This window comes from Varanus komodoensis, unplaced genomic scaffold, assembly GCF_004798865.1.
Source record: "Varanus komodoensis strain SLA01 unplaced genomic scaffold, ASM479886v1 scaffold6_4, whole genome shotgun sequence".
Lineage (NCBI taxonomy): Eukaryota > Metazoa > Chordata > Lepidosauria > Squamata > Varanidae > Varanus > Varanus komodoensis.
Window position 1 is genome coordinate 20,373,197 of NW_025336347.1, and position 6,000 is coordinate 20,379,196.

Consider the following 6,000-nt stretch of genomic DNA (forward strand, 5'->3'; position numbering starts at 1 on the left):
GTACTGAATCCTTCCTGCATCTCGGAATGAGACTTGGATCACTTTAATATGCCTAGGAGAGCCATGTGGCCTAGTGGTTAGAGTGGGGCAGCAGGAGAGGAGCGATCCAGGTTCTAGTCCCTGCTAAGCCATGAAGCCCACTGAGAGACGGGCCCAATCACAGGGAGGTGGTTTTAAGGATAAAATGGGGCCACTTTTTCAGAATGGAAGGGATCCTTTTGCAGGGGCACCGATGGATCCGCAGCAGCATCCTCTTCAGCTTGGCAGCTGCATCCGCATAGTTGGCTTGGAGACACATGGGGGTGGGGAGGAAGGACCCCATCCCCAAGCTCCCCCGCTCCCATTTCCTTCCTCTGAGTGCTTGATACCTGTGACACCTATAAGGAAACACTTTTCACATACAGACCAAGAACTGGAAGTTTAAAAGGTGCTGCAGATTTACTTAAAAGCTAATTCTTAAAAGCTAAAACAAGAGGAGTTGGCTCTGGAGAAAAACGGTTCCGGTAGGGGCCATCCATGCAAAACGAGTGAGGCTTGAATTACTTCGGCAGGCATAGGAGAGTCTGGTGGGACCAGAGCGATGCCAGTTCTAGTCCCTGCCCGGCCGTGAGGTCCACTCGGTGGCTTTGGGTTGGTCACTGACTCACAGCCGAACTTACCTCACAGGGCTCTTGTGAGAAGGAAATGGAGAGGAGTATTCTGGGTTCTTTGGAAAAGATACGACGGGGCGTAACTGTAATAATAAATGCATCATAAGGTATTAATGAATGGAACAGCTGTTCCCGATGCAGCCCTTGGAGCCCTGGGGCGTCTCTCTCCTCCCCAGCTGTCATACGATCGAGCATCAGCTCGGTGGCAAGGAACAGGGTGACCTGGATTGAGGTTGCAATGGGCATTCCAAGTAATATTCCTCGAATGCTAATTTAAGTAACTGGTTAGTCTGCCTGTACATACTTATGGGCAGCCGCCCCATCTGAACGGTTAATGATTGTGGACAACAGAGTGTGCAGCAGACAAGGCTCAAGAGGCAAGACCTGGGGCAAACCCAACTCCGTCCCCTTACCTGCTCTGGCGACACAGTCACAGGGCCCCCGTGGAGGGTTGCCGCCAGTGTCCCACCACAGGCAGCTGGTGGCAGGCGGGGTGGGGGGGCTGCTGCCCATACATGTGCCCACACTGCAGAACAGGCGTCCACACGACAGGGACTAGCAGTTCTTGGAGGAAACGTGAATGGAAACGCTTGTTTCCCAAATGGGGTAGGTTGGAGCGGCTCCCTCACTCTAATGATAGCCCTGATCCAGAAACTATCATTATCTTATTTCTGGTGTGCGTGTGTGTGTGTGGGGGGGGAGGGTCAGGAACTGCTTGTTTCTGACATTTTTTGCTCTGTTCTGCCATGAAGGGGACAATATAAAATAGGGACCGTGGGCAGTGCCCCCTCCTATTTTTCTCTTTTTTCCCCCTCCTATTTTCCTTAAAAAAATATTACCTCTTCCTGCAAGAAACCCAAAGACACTTACACAACCGTCCTCTCCCTTTTATTCATGCAACAGCCCTGTGAGGGAGAGGAAGTTGAAGGGGGAGAGACCGCGTCAGACTTGCAGCAGAAATCTCTCCTGGGCACAGGCTCCTTGGAAGCACCCCCGGCAGCAGGGAAGCAGACATCCCAGGGGCTCTGCCCAAAAGCCCTGGATAAGGCAGTTGCCCCATTCTTATTGGCAGCTGCTTCCTGGTCACTGCAGGGGCCTAACACGCCCGTGGACCGGACCGGTGTTGCTGCCATTAGCAGTGCAGAAGCCGCGAGGCCAAGAGGCAGGGGGAAGGCGAGGGGACGATTTGGCGTGAATCCATGCACGAGGGCCGCACAACTCTCATTCGCTTGCCGTCAGTGGCTTGTGGCTCGTGTGTCCCTTACCCTGCTGCAGTCCACGTGAGACAAACAGGCCTGTTTCTGTGACAAATCAGAAAAGGGGCTATTCAAACAAATTACGCAGGAACACTTCAACTTCTTGAGACATTGCCAGTGATGCTCAGATGGCCATTCTTGAACAAAGGCATTTAAAGATAGAGATACCAGTGTAAAAATGCTGAAGCACAATTTGTCAAGAGAGCCAGTTGTGTCCTGTGTCCTGTGTCCTGAGCAAGGACAAAGCTGTATTTTAAGTTCACTGCTATGTATTTTAAATGACTGAATGCATCTTAGGCCACTTCCAAGCACAATCAACGTTCAGATTCTTTTGATATAGTATACCCTGGAATGATATGACTGGGTTTTAGATTGGAGGAAAGGCGCTGACAATATCCCTTTATGCAAATGAAATGGCTTTAATTTGGCTAGTCCATTCCAGTTCCTTAGTAATGTATTGAATATGATAAAAAGATGTAGGCTACAAACCTGTGGTCCCTGGGAGGGCCCTTCAGCTTACAGGAAACTTTCTGATAGAATCATATACTTCTGTCCAAAACCCCAAGATATGATTAGCCTTATGAACAGCTTGCTAGATTAACCCACAATGGTTCCTCTGGATGCAGCTGTCTGTGTGAATCCTGCATACTCTCTGATAGGAGGAGTCCCAAAAGAGCTTTGGGTGAGCTCTAGCAATAACAGTCAAGAAATTTTCCTGATATGCAGTTGGAAACGGGCTTCCTGTAACTTGAGCCTCTTGTACTGTGTCCTTCACTCTAGGATCTATTAATAGCATTTGCCCTTTTTGCAGCCACATCACGCGGTTGACTCATAGTCCGCTTGTGAGCTACAACAATTCTAAGATCCGTCTCACTTGCAGTATTGTTGAGCCAAGTATCCCCGATCTTGGAACTATCTATTAGGTTTCCTGTTCTTTTAGGTGCAGAACTTGGCATTGGTTCCTATTTCACGGTAGCACAATGCGATCTTCTAGAAAAACTAAACAAGTACCATCTGGCCATTTGAACAGCAGTTAAAATTCAATTATATGACTAGCTACTCCTGTGCACAGTTCAAATAATATTGACACATTTACAAAAAAAAAAAAATGGATGTCAAGAAAAGCCAGTGATCACCTTTACAAGACATAGGAACATGGGAGAGATCATGTCAAGAAAAGCCCACGGTCGCCTTTAAAGGGAATAGAAACATGTGAAATTTGTCAGGAGGGACGTTAGGGAGAACAAAGAGACACAATCCTAAATTCTATCATGGGGGCAGGGGGGGGGTCATGCCCTTGCTGGACTCTGTCCTTACTGCAGACTCACTTGCCATGTGATGGAGTTTACAGATGCTTCCAATCATAAACAGCATTTCCTGAAGGAGCAAGCCTAGGCCTGTTTAGACAGAACTTCCAGCCTTCCACTGGACAACCGTACTGGTCGGGGCATCCTGGGAATTACAGGCTGCTTTTTCATGGTTAGAACTGTGCCAGAAGACACTTCATGGCACATTAACATTAGTAATTCCCTGTATCATTAATATCATGCAGTGTCCATGTGAGGAATTTTACTTTGGAAAAATGTCAAGGATTCTCAGGAAAAAGACAGGGAAACATCTCCGTACATTAGATAAAAGAAACTGGACACCACACTAGAAAAAAAAAATTATACTGTATTAGAAGACAAGTTCTGGGCAGTAGAAAAAAATAGAAATACACAGAAAATAACAAGGCCCAATATAGAAAGGAAGAGTAGTGGGTTTGATGGCTTAAAACTTTGGCCCCTCAAGCCCTTAATGATGAATAAGATGTTTTCCTCCAGTTTTAATTCAGGCTTTCACACAATTGAGATGACACAAAATTGGGTGGGAGATCTAATCTCCTGGAAGACAGGACCAAAGTACTCTTGATAGGTTGGAGTACTGGGCTAAAATCAACAGAGAGGGATTTAATAGAAACAGATGTGAACTTCTGCACTTAAGAAAAAGAAACCGAATGCATCATTACAAGATGGGGGATATTTGGCTCAACCAAACTACAAGCAAGAAGGACCTTGGAATTGTTGATCACCAGCTGAATATGAATCACCCATGTGATGTGGCTAGTAAAAAGGGGAAATGCTATTTTGGGCTGCATTAAGAGAAATATTGATTCCAAATCACATGAAGTACTAGCTCTCCTCTCCTCTACTCTCATTTGAGGACTCTGCCTAGTTCTGGACACCACAGCTGAAGGAAGATGCAGACAGACTGGAAACAGTTCAGAGGAGGATTAGAAAGATGATCTGTATGAGGAGAGACTGAAAAAATCGGCAGGTTGAACCCTGAGAAGAAGGGACATGCTGGCTCTCTTACAGTACTTGAAAGGGTGTCAGACAGAGGGCAGGTTCTCAGTCATCCCAGAGTGCAGCACATGGAATCTTCCTCTCTCTCTCTTTCTTAGATTTATTTCCTCTCTTCCTCCTGCTCTCAAACTTATGCCCACAACAGCCTTGTGAGGTTCGGCCAAGAGTCTGTGACTGGCCCAAAGTCACCCAGTTGGTTCCATGGCTGAGCAGGGACTAGAACCCAGTTCTCCTAAGTCCCAGCCCCACACTCTTCACCACTACACCATAATGGACCCAAGTCCCAGGAAGCCAAATTCCAGCTGGGCATCCTATTAGAGGAGGACAACAATGGAACCAATTACTATGGAGTTCATGGGCTTCCCACATTGGAAGCATTCAAGATGCAGCTGGACAGCCATCTGAACTTGGAAGTCTGCATTGGACTCAGTAGTTCGACGCAATGGCCTTATGGGTCCCTTCCAACTCTGCTATTCTATGATCTGTGAACTCTGGGAATGCTTCCTTGGGTCTTCTGTCCAGTTGGATAATTACAGAAAACAAATGTGTGCTTAGATAGCCTAGCATATTCCCAACTTAGCTCTCCAATATTGCTAGCATCTGAGAGGGTACTGCTCACATCCAGGTCCAGGATAATCTGATGCCTTCTTGACATTCCTAAGTTCAGGATATTTAGCACAGGATATTGAATCTGATGCCTTCCTAAATTTTACCATTTATTGAAGAGATCTTCCAAGTTCTAAGAAGGCAGTTTTAAAGCTAGTAGGTATGCAAGTCATGGACACTGTGTATTGAATTACTTGCTGCTGCTTATTCCTCTTTTTAAGAACTTTAATCATACCTTTTATCACTCCTGAAGAATGCCCCTAAAAACAATACACTTTGTGTTGGACTTTACTAAAATAAAAATTTCCAGTGTCTTCGATTCTCTTTCTGGAGATCTGGAATACAGAAAGGAAAAACAGTCCTGCATTAGGATCAAGTATTTTACTGCTGACTCTACTCATTAAATACCACAAAATCTTGCCTCTTATCCACTCCCAGGTTGAGTTCCTTTTGGGATTATCTGCTTGAGGTGGTAAGGATTCAAAAGTGGCCTAGTTCAGCTTTCCCCAGTGACTTCCTCCAGATATTTGGAACAATAAAATCCACCAGCAGCTGTCTGCAAGGCCAGTGGTAAGGTCTGATCAACACTATTTTATTTATTTATTTAAAACATTTCTATGCCACCCCATCGCAACAAAGCCTCAGGGCGGCTCACAAAAAATACATAAAAGCATACATAAACAATAACAATATAACAATTTAAAAGAAAAAAAATTTAAAAGCCCTGGTGCATTCTCGGCTAATTTTAAAATCCTAATAAATACGATAATTTAGCAATTAAAATAAGTTTTAAATAAAAAGGTCTTAGCCTGGCGCCGAAAAACAAATAATGACGGTGCCAGGCGGACCTCTCTGGGGAGCGCATTCCATAGATGGGGCACCACCGCAGAGAAGGCCCTCCTCCGGGTACTCACCCTCCTAATATCAGTCACAGAGGGTTCCCAGAGAAGGGCATCCGTTGCTGATCTCAAGGGGCGGGAGGGCATATATGGGAGCAAGCGTTCCTTTAAGTATCCAGGTCCCAAGCCGTTTAGGGCTTTATAGGTGATAACCAACACCTTGAATTGGGCCCGGACTTCAGTCGGGAGCCAGTGGAGCTGACGAGAACTGGGCGTTGCTCTCATATAACCCCAGTTCTCCGTC